Source organism: Ailuropoda melanoleuca, chromosome X (genome assembly GCF_002007445.2).
Source record: "Ailuropoda melanoleuca isolate Jingjing chromosome X, ASM200744v2, whole genome shotgun sequence".
Taxonomy (NCBI): Eukaryota; Metazoa; Chordata; class Mammalia; order Carnivora; family Ursidae; genus Ailuropoda; species Ailuropoda melanoleuca.
Window position 1 is genome coordinate 61,841,810 of NC_048238.1, and position 17,697 is coordinate 61,859,506.

Consider the following 17,697-nt stretch of genomic DNA (forward strand, 5'->3'; position numbering starts at 1 on the left):
CAAAACAGATATAAGTAAAATGCCTGATGGAGAATTTAAAGCACCAATCATAAAGATACTTGGTAGGCTCAAGACAAGAAATGAAAAGTTCAGGGAGGACCTTACTGCAGAGATAAAAAAGAGTTAAAAACAATCAGTCAGAAATAAAAATGTAATAACTGAGACGAAAATAGACTTGGTAGAATGAACACAAAGATGGAAGAAGCAAAGAAACAAAGTAGTGATACATAAGATAAATTAATGGAAAATAATGAAGCTGGGCAAAAGAGAGAAAAAAAGAATTATGGAACATGATAATAGACTTAGGGAACTCAGTGTCTCCATCAAATGTAATAACACTCATATTATAGGAGTTCCAGAAGAAGAAAGAGAAAAGGGGGCAGCGAATTTATTTGAGGAAATAATAGCTGAAAACTTCCCTAATCTGGAGAAGGAAACAGACATCCAAATACAGGAGGCACAAAGAACACTCATCAAAATCAACAAAAGCAGGCCAATACCAAGACATATTGTAATTAAATTTGCAAAATATAACAGTAAAGGAAAAATCTTAACAGCAGCAAGACAAAAGAAACCCCTAACTTACAAAGGAAGGCCAAGAAGGGTAGCTACACATCTGTCAACAGAAAAGGAGCAAGCCAGAAAGGGGGTAGCATGATACATTCAAAGTGCTTAATGGGAAAAATGTGCAGCCAAGAATATCAAGCAAGGTTATCATTCAGAATAGCAGAGATAACACATTTCCCAGACAAACAAAAAAACAAAGGAGTTCATGACCACTAAACCAACCCTGCAAAGAATGTTAAAAGGGACTCTCTGAGTGGAAAGGAAAGACCAAAAGCAACAAAGACAAGACAGGATCAGAGAAAATCTCCAGAATCAATGAAAAAAGAAGTAATAAAATGGCACTAAATACATATGTACCGATAATTACTCTTGGGATGCCTGGATGGCTCAGTTGGTTAAGCATCTGCCTTTGGCTCAGGTCATGATCCCAGGGTCCTGGGATCAAGTCCTGCATTGGGCTCCTTGCTTAGTGGAGAGCCTGCTTCTCCCTCTGCCTGCTGCTACCCCTGCTTGTGCATGCTCGTGCTCTCTCTGACAAATAAATAAATAAATAAAATATTTAAAAATAAGTAATACCAAAAATAATAAGAGTAATAATAGTAGTAGTAGTAATTACTCAAATGTAAAGGGACGAAATGCTTCAATCAAAAGACACAGGGTGTCAGAATGGATTAAAAAAAAAAAGACCAAGACCCATTTATAAGCTGTCTGCAAGAGACTCATTTTAGAACTAAAGACACCTGCAGATTGGAAGTGGGGGAAGGAGAAATGCTTATCATGCAAATGGAAGTCAAAAGAAAGCCAGAATAGCAATACTTGTATCAGATAAACCAGATTTTAAACCAAAGACCACAACAAGAGATGAAGAAGGGCCTTATATCATAATAAAGGGGACTATCTAACAAGAAGATCTAACAATTGTAAATATTTATTGCCTAGCATGGGAGCAGCCAATATATAAAACAATTAATAACAAACATAAAGGAACTCATTGATAATAATACAATAATAGTAGGGGACTTTAACACCCCACTTACATCAATGCACAGATCATTTTGGCAGAAAATCAACAAGGAAACAATGGCTTTGAATGACACACTGGACCAGATGGACTTAGATATATTCAGAACATTCCACCTACAGCAGTATAATACACATTCTTTTAAAGTGCACATGAGATGAGTCAAGCAGAGAAAGACAGTTATCATATGGTTTCACTCATTTACGGAACATAAGAAATAGGGCGAGGAGTGGGAGAAGGAAGGGAAGAATGAAGGGGGGGTAAACTGAAAGGGGTATGAACCATGACAGACTATGGACTCTGGGACACAAACTGAGGGCTTCAGAGGGGAGGGGGATGGAGAATGGGATAGGCAAGTGATGGGTATTAAGGAGGGCACATATTGCATGGTGCACTGGGTGTTATGAGCAAGTAATGAATCATGGAACACTACATCAAAAACTAAGGATGTACTCTATGATGACTAACATAATATAATAAATTTTTTTTTAAAAAAGTGCACATGGGACATGGTCCAGAATAGTTCACAAATTAAGGCACAAATTAGGTCTCCACGAGTACAAAAAGTTGAGGTCATACCATGCATATTTTCTGACCACAGTGCTATGAAACTTGAAGGCAACCAAAAGAAAAATAATGGAAAGACCACAAATACATGGAGATTGAACAACATGCTACTCAACAGTGAATGGGTCAACCAGGAAATCAAAGAATAAATTTAAAAAAATGCATGGAAACAAATCAAAATGAAATATAATGGTCCAAAACTTTTGGGATGCAGCAAAAGTGGTCATAAGTGGGAAGTATACAGCAAGACAAAACTACCTCAAGAAGCAAGAAATATCTCAAAAAACAACCTAACCCTTACACCTAAAGGAGTTAGAAAAAGAACAACAAATGAATCTGAAAGCCAGCACAAGGGAAATAATAAAGACTACAACAGAAATAAATGATATAGAAACTACAAAACAACAACAACAACAACACCACACACACACACACACACACACACACACACTAGAACAGATCAATAAAACCAGGAGCTGGTTCTTGGAAAAAAATGATAAACCCTTAGACAGACTTATAAAAAAGAAAAGACAAAGAACCCAAATAAATAAAATCACAAATGAGAAAGAAGAAATAACAACCAAAACCACAGAAACATACACAATTATAAGAGAATATTATGGAAAACTATATGCCGACATATTACACAACCTGGAAGAAAGGGATAAATTCCTGGAAACATACAAAGTACCAAAACTGAAACAGAAAGAAATAGCAAACTTGAACAGACCAATAAGCAGCAAAGAAATTGAATCAGTAATCAAAAATCTACCAACAAACAGAAGTCCTGTACCAGATGGCTTCACAGGTAAATTCTACAAAACATTTAAAGAAGAGTTAATACCTATTCTTCTCAATTATTCCAAAGAATAGAAATGGAAGGAAACCTTCCAAACTCAATCTATGAGGCCAGGATTAGCCTGATTCCAAAACCAGATAAATACTACACTAAAAATGAGAACAACAGGCCGATATCCTTGATGAACATGCAAAAATTCTCGATAAAATACTAGCAAACTGAATTCAACACTATACTAAATGAATCATTCACCATGATCAAGTGGGATTTATCCCTGGGCTGCAAGGGTGGTTCAATATTCACAAACCAATCGATGTGATATACCACATTGAGAAAAGAAAGGAAAAGAACCATATGATCATTTCAATAGAGGCAGAAAAAGCATTTGGCAAAGTATAACATGGGTTCATGATAAAAACCCTCCACAAAGTAGGGTTAGAGGGACTATAACTCAACATAATAAAGGCCATATATGAAAAACCCACAGCTAATGTAACCCTCAATGGAGCAAATCTAAAAGGTTTTCTCTAAGGTCAGGAAAAAGACACAATGGCCACTCTCACCACTGTTACTGAACATCATGCTGGAAGTCCTCACCACAGCAGTCAGACAACAAAAAGAAATAAAAGCCACCATATCGGCAAGGAGGAAGTCAAAGTTTCACTATTGGTGGATGACATGATACCCTACATAGAAAACCCAAAAGACTGCACCCAAAAAATGCTAGAAGTGACAAAAAATTCAGTAAAGTCACAGGGTGAAAAATCAATGTACAGAAATCTGTTGCATTTCTATACATATACCAAGAATGAAGCAACAGAAAGAGAAATCAAGGAATTGATCCCATTAACAGCAGGAACAAAAACCATATGATACCTAGGAATAAACCTAATCAAAGAGCTAAAAGATCTGTACTCTGATAACTGTAGAACACTTATGAAAGAAATTGAAGAGGCCACAAAGATATGGAAAAATATTCCAAGCTCATTGATTGGAAGAGCAAATATTGTTAAAATGTCTGTATTACCCAAAGCAATCTATACATTTCATGCAAACTCTATCAAAATATCAACAGCATTTTTCAGAGGTAGAACAAACAATCCTCAAATTTGTATGAAACCTCAAAAGATTCTGAATAGCCAAAGCAGCCCTGAAAAAGAAAAGTGGAGGTGGAGACATTTCAATTCCGAACTTCAAGTTACATTACGAAGCTGTAGTGATCAAAATAGTTTGGTACCAGCACAAAAGTACACACATAGACCAAAAGAACAGAACAGAAACCCAGAAATGAACCCATAATGATATGGTGAATTAATCTGTAACAAAGCAGGAAAGAAAATCCAATGGGAAACAGTCTCTTCAAGAAATGGTGTTGGGAAAACTGGACAGCAACATGCAAAAGGATGAAATTGGACCACTTTCTTAGACCATACACAAAAATAAATTCAAAATGGATGAAAGACCAAAATGTCAGACAGGAATCCATTAAAGTCCTAGAGAAGAATACAGGCAGTTACCTCTTTGACATTGGCCATAGCAACTTCATACTAGATATGTCTCCTGAGGCAAGGGAAACAAAAACAAAAATAAGCAATTGAGACTTTATCAAAATAAAAAGTTTCTGCACAGTGAAGTAAACAATCGACAAAACTAAAAGGCAACCTAAGTAATGGGAGAAGATAGTTGCAAATGACATACCTGATAAAGGGTTAGTATCCAAAGTATACAAAGAATTTATAAAACTCAACACCCCCCAAAAAAAAATCCAGTAAGAAAATGGACAGAAGACGTGAATAGACATTTTTCCAAAGAATACATCCAGATAGCCAACAGATACACGAAGTGATGCTCAGCATAACTCATCATCAAAGAAACACAAATCAAAACTACAATGAAATATCACCTCAAACCAGCCAGAATGTCTAAAATTAACAACACAATAAACAACAGCTGTTGGAGAGGATTCAGAGAAAGGGGGTCAACCCTCTTACACTTCTGGTGAGAATGCAAACAAGTGCAGCCACTCTGGAAAATAATGGTATGGAGTTTCCTCAAAAAGTTAAAAACAGAACTACCCTATGATCCAGCAATTACACTACTAGGTATTTACCCAAAGAATACAAAAATACCTATTTGAAGGGATACATGTACCCAGATGTTTATAGCAGCATTATCAACAATAGCCAAATTATGAAAGAAACCCAGATGTCCACTCACTGAAGAATGGATAAAGAAGGTGTGCCGTGTGTGTGTGTGTATATATATATATATATATATATATATATATTAATCAGCCATAAAATAGAATGAAATCTTGCCATTTGCAACAACACTAATGGAGCTACAGAGTATTATGCTAAGTGAAATAAGTCACTGAGTAAAGACAAATAGCGTACAATTTCAAAATTTAAAGAATTTAAAAATCAGAACAAAGGATCACAGGGGAAAAAAAGAGAGGCAAACCATGAAACAGACTCTTAACTATGGAGAAAAAACTGATGGTTACCAGAGGGGAGGTGGGTGGGGAGAATGGGTGAAATAGGTGATGGTGTTTAAGGAGGGCACTTGATGTGATGAGCATAGGGTGTTGTATGTAAGTGTTGAATCACTAAATTCTACACCTGAAACTAATATTACACTGTATGCTAACTAACTGAAATTAAAATTAAAACTTAAAAAATAAAACAAGACACAGAGATGAAAAGTACAGATTAGGGAATAGAGTCAATAATACTGTAAGAATTTTGGTGACAGACGGTGACTCTACTTATTATGGTGAGCATTTCTTATTGCATGTAATTGTCAAATCACTATGCGGTACATATGAAATAAATATAATATTCAATGTCAAGTATACTTGAATAAAAGTTTAAGTTTTGATTAAAATATCTTTAAAAACAGAGCATTAGTAAGTAGATATGCTAGACCTCATTTTGTTTTATCAATTATTTTACAGCTTCTAATGACACTTGTTTTATTATAAAGTCCTAATGTTAAATTAATAAAATACCTTTAAACTACAAGTACCTGATCACGCACTCAGATATCAAAACTCGTATTACAACAAAATAAAGAAGATTAATTTCAGATAGATGAGTTGGACAACAGAGGCATAAACAGAGTCTCATTCGGATAATTGATTTCCTTTTTCCTTAACTCTGCTTTGATACACTCCCACACATCCTCATTCTGAAGATATGACTTTTTTTTAAAAGATTGTATTTATTTATTTGACAGAGACAGCCAGCGAGAGAGGGAACACAAGCAGGGGGAGTGGGAGAGGAAGAAGCAGGCTCATAGCAGAGAGGCCTGATGTGGGGCTCGATCCCATAACGCCGGGATCACACCCTGAGCCGAAGGCAGACGCTTAACCGCTGTGCCACCCAGGCGCCCCTGAATATATGACTTCTAATGACCAGTGATATATAGCATCTCCTGATGAGTTAAGTTTGACCACACGTAAATATTTGTTCCATACATTTTTGTTGACTGAATTAAGCTTTTTTTCTGACATTTCTAGCCCCAAGCAAATTATGCACGTAAATCACTTCTATCTTCCACCAGTTAATAAAAGTGTTTGCACTGCCTCAAGCATTGACCACTAACATCTTGCAATTCACATTCTACTTTAACACCTTTAAATTGTAGGTTGCATTTTCAGTTACTTTTTAGAGGAGCTCTATAAAATTTCCAATAGCCACACTTTGGAAAAGTAATTATTAACAAATTATTCATTATAATATAATAAAAAATATTATTTAAAAATTATTCATTATATCTAAATAATCTCTATATCCCTTATTTTACTGTACTGTACACTTATTCTTAGTTCTTTCTTAACCTTTTTTTTTCATCATCCACATAACTCCATCCTATCCTGTTTTACATCTTCTCTAACCCACTCCTAGCAAGAATTTTGATTGGTATTTAAAATTTGTTTTAAAAAGGTTAAAGCCATATTTATTTACTTAGACCAGATATTTTTTTAGTGTTTTGTGAATCAGATTTAAGTAGCATATATTAAGATTTAAGGGCGGTTTCACCTAGAAGTGAAGAGATAGACTATTAAATTGTCTTGTATCTCCCATTCTCAATTTTACTGCAAAAACTTAGTGGGAGAGAAATCAGAGAGGGAGACAAATCATGAGAGACTACAGACCCCAGGAAACAAACTGAGGGTTTCAGAGAGGAGGTGGGTGGGGGGATGGGGTAACAGGGTGATGGGTATTAAGGAGGGCACGTGTTGTGATGAGCACTGGGTGTTATATGCAACTAATGAATCATTGAACACTACATCAAAAACTAATGATGCACTATATGTTGGCTAACTGAACATAATCAAAAATATCACACACACACAACAACAACAAAAACCTTAGTGGAAAAATTAAACATCCTCCTCTTTTGGGATCAAAGACTCCTCAATGCACACCATCTAGTGGCAAGTAAGTAGGTAACAGTATGTAAGTACACTCACATATACAGTATACATACATACATATTGAATTCACCAAATAGTGGAATCATAAATTTATCTCTGCAAATACTTTGAATAGACTAAGAAGCTGCTTAAAAACTTAAAAGCCTTATGGAGCACAACCCAAATCTGAGAGCCATAGGTAAAGCCCCTTCTTTCTTTTTCCCTTGAAAAAGCAAAATCTGTCCTATCCTGCAAAAATCTATCTTTGGATGTCAGTTTGAGGAACTCTGTATTATGGGACTCGATTTACTCCATCAAATGCCTTTTAACTGTGATTTATGACTATAAAATAGAAGTTTTGTGTTTATACCTGGTAGAAAGGCTTTGTGTGTGAGTGAATGCACGCATAATGTGGATTTTTCTTTCAAGCTCATCATTTTCTTTTTAAGATCTTTATTCCAAGATCAAATAAAACCCTCAAATTTAAAAATAGCCATAAAAGTTGCAGACCTCTGAAAACATGTCCTTGCACCCCTAGGGGTCTGCAGACCTCAGTTTCAGAGACACTGCCCTGGGTTAAGCCTGTGACATTAAGTTAGAAAACATACGTTACTATTAAATTATAGACATATATATGTATTTGAAGTATGGAATTAACATTGATCCCTAACGTTTTTGTTGGCACTGCATTTCTCCTGCCTAAGTCATTTTTTTCATGTAGATATGAGACATTAAGGCAGAGATTGTTACACAACTAATATGTTTCTAAGTATTTATTACAATCACATTCCTTGTTGTTAATCAGATCAGACCTGAACACATGGAATATACTATCTAGTGTTTGATCATGACCATATTCAGCAGTTGTTATTTTGCTGCTAATTAATCCAGAAAACTTGATAACCATTTGCTAATTAATCCAGAAAACTTGATAACCATATTCTCAAGGCTTCTTATAGACTATAGATCTGCGAATCATGAGAACACATATTGCTCCAATGTATTTTGCAGTAATGAGAAATCAGGGCAAAACTTTTTCAAAATAACCATTTCCTCTTCAAGTCACAGGTCTCAAAATTTTCGAATATATGAATGTCTTGTTTCAGATATTTTGACAATTTACTCATTTATTTAAATTTGTTTCTTAAGCATATATTGCATGCATAGCATCATAAATATACTATGTCCTGAGCATCAAGTCTTTTTTTTTAAAGATTTTATTTATTTATTTATTTGAGAGAGAGCTCACGACAAGAGATAGGGAGGGGCAGAGGGAGAGGGAATGAACCCCAAGCAGACTCCAAGCAGAGCATGGAGCCCAACATGGGGCTCAGTCTCACAACCTATAAGATTATGACCCTAGCTGAAATCAAGAGTTGGATGCCTAACCAACTGAGACATCCAGTCACCCCCTGAACATAAGTCTTAAACCAATTTCAAATGGGTTGAGAGGGTCAAAAGAATAAAGGTGTTTCTCAACAATGTCTTTAATACTTCACTTTAAAATTGAATGGCAGTGGCACCTGGCTGGCTCAATTGGAGGAGTGTGCAACTCTCAATCTTAAGGGTCATGAGTCCGAGCCCCACGTGGGGTGTAAAGATTACTTAAATAAATAAAACTTTAAAAATGTTTAAAAAATAAAATTGAAGGATAGAAAGTGGGCAATGAATAGCAGAGTTGGTAGTAATTAATATACTGATCCTGAAGAAAAGTTTAACACAATTTTGATGGCTTTCCCTGCACTTAATATTTTTATTAATGTATGGATATAATAACTTCCTAAAATTTAAGTAATAAAGCATGGATTTTTAAGCTAGAAATGTTCTTAGATATTATGAATTCTATGCCTTCTTTTCACAGTTGAATAAATGGAGGGCCAGAGGTGTAAAATCATCTATTTTAGAGCTTGCTTTATGAAAATCATCTAACATATATCATAAGTTCTTTAATGTCTAATTCACTTTGTCCAACATCTAGCACATTATAGAATACAAACTTACTAAATAAGTGCTTTTGAGGATGATGATACTTAGATATCAACTGAAGGACAATCCTGACTTTTCTAGGGCTGCTGTAACAAGGTACCAAAAACTGGATGGCTTAACCAGAAATGTATTATCTAACAAAAGGTTAGAGGTCTGAAATTAAAGTATTGGGAGGGTTGGTTCTCTCTGAGGGTTGTGAAGGAAGGCTCTAAGCATCTCTTCTTGCTTATAAGTGGACATCTACATGTTCACATGGCATTCTCCCTATATGCATGACAGTATCCAAATTTCCCCCTTTTATAAAGACACCAGTTATATTGGAATAAGGGCCTACTTTACTCAAGTATGACCTCATATTAATTTAACTAATTACATCTGCAATGATCCTATTTCATTATAAGGTCATATTCTGAGATACTGGAGGTTAGAATTTCAACACATGGATTGTTGGGGGTTAGGCACAGTTCAACCTATGACACTAGTTGCTTTTTCCTGTAACAAGATTAGAAGCTAACTTTCTTTATCAACCAAAAAGGCCATCAATTCCTGTGCTCACACACACACCCAGAGATATCTACATCTAATTCCTGAAACCTGAAAATATGTTAGGTTCCATAGCAAAAGTAAATTAAGGTTGCAGAGGAATTAAGGTTCCTAATCAGCTGACATTAAAATAGAGAGATTGTTTTACATTATCTGAGTGGGCACAATGTAATCACAAGGATCCTAAATGTGGAAGATGGAGGCAGAAGAATGTCAGAGTGATGCAATATGAGAAAGATTAGATTGGCCATTGTTAGCTTTAAAGATGGACAGGGCTGCAATCCAAGGAATGTGGGTAATCTCTAGAAGCGAAAAAAGGTAAGGAAATAAATTATTTCCTAGAGGCTTTAGGGAAAAAATTCCTGTTGACATCTTGGTTTTAACCCAATGATATCTATTTCAGACTTCAAACCACCAGAACAGTAAGATAATACGCATGTTGTTTTATTTTTTAAAGATATATTTCTTTAAGAGAGAGAGCATGAGTGGGAGGGGCAGAGGAAGAGAGAGAGAAAATCTCAAGCAGACTCCATGATGAGCATGGGGCCCAATGTAGGGCTCGATCCCAGGACCCTCAGATCACAACCTAAACTAAAACCAAGAGTCAGACGCTTAACCAAATGTGTCTCCCAGGCACCCCGATACATGTATTGTTTTAAGTCACTATGTTAGAAAACTAAGTACAGTTCCTCTTGAAGATATTACTGACAGTGACCCCAATACACCCATACTGTTTTGTAATACTCTGTTGATGATTAGGAAAATATCATTTCAATGTCAAGGTCATTACTTTCACCAAAATAATTGGATTCACTCAGACTCAACAATTTAACCCATCACATAGGTGTAGCTATTCTTTCAATGAGTTGGACTCCAAAATGGAACAAAGCTGATGTATATTAGATAATACTTTGATTACATATTGCTTTACACATGTGAAAACTGTCAAAAAGAAATTAAGGGATTTTTCTGATTATCAGCTCTTAAAAGTCTAAGTTGTGCAGGAAGTCATATTTCACTTTACATCAGTGCTTCTCAGAGTTTAATGTGCATACGAATCACCTAGAGATCTTATAAAAATACAGAATTTGATTCTGTAGGTCTTGGTTGAGGCCAGAGATTCTGTAATTTCTAAGAAGTTCCCAGGTAATGCTCATCCTGGTACTGCATGGAACACACTTGAGGAGCGAGAATTAGATACAGATGCATTAAACCCTACCAGAAAAGTAAATTGGCTACACATCACGATCAATACTGTGTTTAAAAAAAAAAAAGAGTACGGGGCGCCTAGGTGGCACAGCGGTTGAGCGTCTGCCTTCGGCTCAGGGCGTGATCCCGGCGTTATGGGATCGAGCCCCACGTCAGGCTCTTCTGCTATGAGCCTGCTTCTTCCTCTCCCACTGCCCCTGCTTATGTTCCCTCTCTCACGGGCTGTCTCTATCTCTGTCAAATAAATAAATACAAAATCTTTAAAAAAAAAAATGAGTATCTCTTTACATTAAGCACTCGCAGTTGGGAAAGAAAAAAGAAACTCAAACTGATCTTTAGCATCTTTTAAGCATTCATTGGTAACAAAAGTGAGCCCAGAGGTTCTAAATAAAATGTCTTATTATTTTAATAAGTTACATACATATTCAAAAATAACTTCATGTTGTTCAGGATAGTAGGGATGGGGTGCCTGGGTGTCTCAGTCCGTTAGGCATCTGCTCTCAGCTCAGGTCATGATCATAGGGTCCTGGGAGAGAGCCCTATGTCGGGTTCCCTGCTCGGCTGGAAGTCTGCCTCTCCCTCTCCATCTGCCTCTTCCCCTGCTTGTGCTCTCTCTATCACTCTCTCTCTCTCTCAAATAAATAAATAAATAAATGAAATCTTTAAAGAAAGGGATAGTGGGTATAAGTCAAGGCTGAGCATTTTATTACCTAATGTAACAATATCCACTAATGTAGAATATATTTTTTCTTCCATATTTCATAATGCCTCGGGTCTCTATTAAAGAGATTTTAACACAACTGACAGGTCTATGAAAAGGTAAAGATATTTGGAGGATGGGTCTCAGATAATTACTTTCCTAAATGGCATAACCACTTCATCCATAAAACACACAATACATAGATGAAGCCAACCAAGTAAAACAGTATGTATATATAAAGAAGTATACTAAAACTATATATTTGTGTAGTAAAACAAAACCCAAAAAATAAGTGCTTTTGCCACTGTTTGTTACGACAACAGGAAAGAACAGTTTATGGGTCTATCTGCCTTCCGCCTCTGAAGCCATTGGAGGTTAACACAATGATCCCTTTCTCCTAAATCTTGGCCTTTCTATTAAAAATTTTTATCTCCACTGATAGAAAAAGGAAAATGTCAAAGGTAGTAAAGACTGAGAATGAGAAGTTAGAGGGAAATTACATGCACACACACACAAACAACTTTTAAAAACAATAAAGATGGGCTTCACTCTAGTTCTCCAGTCTATAACCTAATAAAGAGTGCAGCATCTAGAATGACACCTGCTTTAAAGCCCTGGCTCTGCCACTTACTACTTGCATGACCTTGGGAAGCATCATACACAAACTCTTGTGTACGTGAGAAAAGTGCCTACCTGGGGCATGTCTGCATTTAAGAATCTTAAAATAAACTGCCACCAACTCCAAGGGAAGCGAGGCTAAGAAAATGTTTTCTTAAAATTTTGCCACTCTGACAACACTTTTTTTAGGATAGCTAACACACAATGTTACAATAGTTTCAGGTGTACAACTTAGTGATATGAAAAGTTTATGCATTATTCTATGTTCACCACAAGTATAGCTACCAACTGCCCCATTACACTGCTATTACAGTATCATTAACTGCAGTCCTTAGGCTCTTCATTTTATTCCTGTGACTTACTCATTCCAAAACTGGAGGCCCATATATCCCTCCCCCTTTTACCCATTTTGTTCAAACCCCCATCTCCTTCCATTTTAAAGATTCTAAGGATCAAACCAATTAGAACATAACTCTAGTTGTAAAACAATAGGAGACCAAGATGGTAGGACAGCTGCTGTTGTAGATTTCTTCGTAGATGACAATGCAAAGTATAGCATTTAATTGACACAGTATAATCTCATTTATTCAGTTACCATGTACCTAGATCTATAGTTAATCCAGGAAATTTTGCTACTAGTTGGTGTATGGATGACTCCATTTGCACATAGAGTTTTCAGTTTATTGTCTTGAAATTTTACACAGACTAGAAAGGTCTCAGGGTGTTAGTGACAGTGTCTGAATATACTAACACCTCCAGCTCCCTTCTTATGCAGAATATATCTCTCTAGAATTTTCACTGCTTACTTCCAAACCAGTATGCCTAGATATAATATATCCTATACAAATATATTAAGACACCACCAATTTCACATTTACCTGACTCCACTGTAAAATCAAAATCAACAGTTCAAGTATTTTTACTCTGTTTGGGGTTACAATACACAAAAATATGTAATTCCTTCTGGAAGTACAATACAATTTTAAAAGCAAGTATACACCATTGGTCAGGCTTAGAAATTGTAGAAATAGTATGCTATTCATGGAAAACGTTATGATATAAAACACATACACACACAAACACGCACATGCATGTGCACACACACACTGAGCTAGGACTCCACAGATTTAGATTCTTGTTAAAGCTCTGCCTAAGGAGTGCCTGGGTGGCTCAGTCAGTTGGGTGTCTGCTTTTAGGTCAGGTCACGATCCTAGGGTCCTGGGTTCAAGCCTCGTGTCAGGCTCCCTGCTCATCGGGGAGCCTGCTTCTCCCTCTCCTCCCCACTCATGCTGTCTCTTGCTATCTCTGTCTCTCTCTCTCAAATAAATAAATAAATAAATAAATAAATAAAATCTTTGAAAAAAATAGCTCTGCCTAAGATTCACTGCATACTACCCTGGTCAAGTATATTTTGTTGATTAAGAGTCAAAACAGACCTATGTTTGAGTCCTGACTGTGACATTTTGTCGTTGTGTGGCCCCAAGAAGTCAACTACTTTAAGCTACTGTTTTCTCATTTTTAAAATGAGAAATAATACTAGAAACTATCTCATAGGGATGTGGGGAGGTTTAAATGTGAAAACATATATAAAGTTGTTAGCATAATGCCTGGCATTAAGTGCTTAATAAATATTAGCATTTATTAATTCTGCTAAGTTATTTCACTTCTCTCTTCCTCATATTGTAAAATGGGGGGGGGCTGGCTTGTCATTATATAATCCCCTCCAGCTCAAACTAAAACTTAAATGAGAAAGTCCAATGCCATCCTCTCATTCAGACTGGAGTTGTCAAATAAACCTTAAAACATGAATACCACACTCTTATATTTCTTATATTTTATTTTAAGCTTTCTAAAATGGGCAGCATATCCCTAATCATTACATTCTATCTAGAGTCCCCTACCTTTGAACAGTTTAGTCTATTGGTCTACATGTAAATGTCTAGGTAAGTCTCATTAATTACTATGAATAGCTACAAGGTAAACCACTTTTGGGAATTTGCATAACCTAGGTAACAAGATAAAAAAGTCAAGGATAAAGGATTTTCCCTTATAATAACATTTATAGTTCACTCATAATGATTTATGACAATGATTTTTAAATTTAAAGGTTATAATGCCCTTCTAGAATGTTTTTTATCCATGTTCTTAAACCACAGACTTTGATCTGATATTGGCTGGGATGGTGCCTCAAAGTGAGGCAGCAGCCAAAGTGAAATCTGTAGAAAGCCTCTATATTAAACTGTAATCACACTTTCCATCAGATAAAACTGAGCTCCATGAAACAATGCAGTTTGAAGCCCTAGGGGTAGGAAAGTGACAACTGATATGCTATACAATAGCAATTATGGCAGCCATCACAATGATTAGCTCTGATTCAATAGACATACAAATGAAAACTGTCAGTGATAGTCAATTTAAAGCAGTAACTGCAAGATACATTGCAATAAAAAGAGTAAACAATTAGTAGGTTTTAACAAAACCTACATGATATAATGTCATCAAAGAGAAATACAGAAAATGGAAAATGTCTTGGTATTTTTAAAACCGAGAAAATTACAGAACCACTTCTAGGATAATGTCCCCTTGGTCTCTTTTATGAAGACAGTATGTATTTGGAGGCCACCCGCTCTATAGATATGTCCATATTGCCTTTTCTCTGACTTATATTCAAGTTTATTTAGTCACTGAAGGGTCCCTTACTTGACGAATGATGAATAAATTTTCACATATACACGGTTCTCTCTATATAACAATCTTACTTTGTTATCCAAGAAATTGGGATGCAAAGACCATATACAGTTATAGATGCTTCAAAGAATCATCCGGGTGCTGTAGGCACAGGATAAAGAATTAGATGGCATGGTCCCAACACTTAAGAAGGGGTTTAAAATCCAGCTGAGAAATTCAGTCTAACACGTACACACACGCAAATAAGAAGACAATATAAAACAGGCTATAAGAAAGAGATAAATATAAGAACTGATGTAGGAGTTCTAGAAAAAGTGAGCTTAATAATGGTTGGGTTACACACTGAAGGCACTCAACCGAGAGGTGTAACTTGAGTCTCCCAACTGGGTAAAATCTGAATAGGCAAAACAACTTGACCAAAAATCTGTCACAGAATTTTGAGACCCATTAAAAAACAAAAGTTTAATGAGGAAAAAAAATCTGAATAGGCAGAAGAGAGGGCATCCTGTGTGAAGGGCGTGGTAGTGGTGCAAGGAGCAAAGTTCTGGAGTTAGATTGTTCAGGGGACATTAAGGAGAATTGTGCACTGAAAAATCAAGTAAAATAAGGGTCCCCTGGTACAACGAAGCTAGATTAGGAAGTTTTTGCACTCTGACTAGAATTGGGCTTGGCAGAATAAAAAATAAATTCCAAGAATATTTTAGTGAAGAAAATGACTTGCTAAAAGGAGTTTTTACTGACCTTTAGTCCGGCAGGATGAATTAAGGATTTGGGGCACAAGTGAAAGCTGACTAGGACGTTCCTGAAGTGACTGGATGGGTGCTGATGAGAGCTTGGGTTGTAGAATAAAGGAAGAATTATAGTAGTGGGCTTTCAAAGGAAAATTCACCAGGACTTGATAACCACTTTACTATAAGAAATGGAAGGAACAAAATCAGATTTCTCGTTAAATAGTCGGGAGTTAATAACAACTTTTCCACCGAAGACAAACAGGCAGGTTCTTCCTCACAATTGCTGAGTAATATTGCCCCTCCCAAAGAAGGAGAGTTTGAAAGGGTCTCCCAAACAGGTATTGACTTTGCTGGTTTTAGCAGAGACACAGAGGAAGAAAGGAAGAAGAAAGCCTTAGCACCAAACCAGAAAGGGAGACCAAGGCTTTATAAGAAACCTTTCCAAGAAATAAAGAAAAAAAAAAAAGACGAGAAAGTTTAATTTCTTACTCTGAGTCTCCACGATGGGTCTCACTCTGAGTCTTTCCAAAGAGTTTAAGTTTCAAAATCACTGAGTGGCACCTCAAATCAGAGTTCGTTGAAGATTAAAAGTTGGATTCACTTGAATAATTAATTAGTGTTGTTGTTTTTAAATGGTTTCTCATCTCAGGAATTTCTATTCCACAAATTCCTCTCCAAGTTCTTTCAATTATTACAAACCTGACATCTGTAGATTAAGAACTTGCTTTCTTAAATTCATCAGGCCCGTTTGGGTTCTGGGTATGCCCAGTAAGCCAGATTCAAAATAAGTGGCAGATCCCTCTCCATCAACAGGCGCTTGAAATAACACACAGCCAACTCCCCAGCCTTTTCCATAGTAGACCCAGACACAGCTCAGCCCCACCTCCTCCGGCGATTGGAAAAGGCGCCTGCGCAAACTCCACGTCTATTCTTCTCGCCACGAACTCCCCCCTCCCCCCCAAGTTCTTAGTGCGCAAGCGCAGCACTCAGCGCGTTTGAGTAGGGCTATGAAAGATCTGCTGTCCAGTGAAATCTAGAAGTGGTAGGATTCACCCCCCCTCCGCGCCTCCTTTCTTCAGAGGCAGAGGTGCCACTTCCTCCTACTCTGAAGCCAGAAGTGTATCCCAAACGTCGCCCTCTCTCGGAGCAAGGTCCTATGCTTTCTGGCAATGCCCACTGTACCCCTATCCTCAGCTGTTTTTTAAGCTTATGCTGCCGCCAGCCTTGGCTCGGATAGTAGAGGCAATTGACTCCCCCAAAGCCGCAGCGGTTTGTTGGCAGCCTCTTTAGGCCTCTAAACCTATAAGCCCCTCACTGGGCAGAGCATTAGCTCCGCGTCTTGCTCATCCTCCTTCGCCCTTCACACCCGCGCAGGCTGGGTTCTTACCTCCGGGCGTGGTGCGGTCACAGGAGGGATTGGAGGATCCCAAATCAGGCCAGTGCGGGGGCAAGCAGATTCAGCAAGATTTTTCCTGGATCTCACTGTCTCCTCAGACAATGAAATCAGCATGTCCGATCATCAATTCTCATCATGATTGTGACGTCACAAAAGACAGCGACCAATGGGAGCCCGAGATCAGCTCCGGACAGTCCCTGGCCTCAGCCCAGAACCCAAGAGTGGGGAGGGGGGAGGAAAGATAGCTGCCTGCAGTGGGGCTGCCTCTTCCCCGCACATATCAGGTGGGTCCAAGGCCAGGCCTCTCTGTACCTCTCCCTTCTTGAATAGCTGTGGATACCCAGCATCTCTGTGACTATAGTAGTTACATGAGCAGGTGCTTCCTGGTCTTCCAACTTGAGATTCGCTTTCAGCAGAATTGTTGCATGTCAAAATCAAGTGATCATATACAG

General features: G+C 37.3%; 1 protein-coding gene across 3 annotated transcripts in view; it reads right to left on the reverse strand.

The window, feature by feature from the left end:
* HDX (highly divergent homeobox) overlaps positions 1-17,358 on the reverse strand; it is a 284,176-nt gene extending 266,818 nt beyond the window's left edge. For 2 of the 3 annotated variants that reach the window (XR_004622468.1, XM_034649783.1), the window contains exon 1: positions 17,237-17,358. The gene's annotated coding sequence lies outside the window, so the exon portion shown is untranslated. Of the gene's footprint in view, positions 1-16,548; positions 16,720-17,236 lie in introns of those variants that run through there. The other variant, XM_034649784.1, reaches the window with a different exon arrangement.
* Between the last annotated feature and the right edge of the window lie 339 nt (positions 17,359-17,697).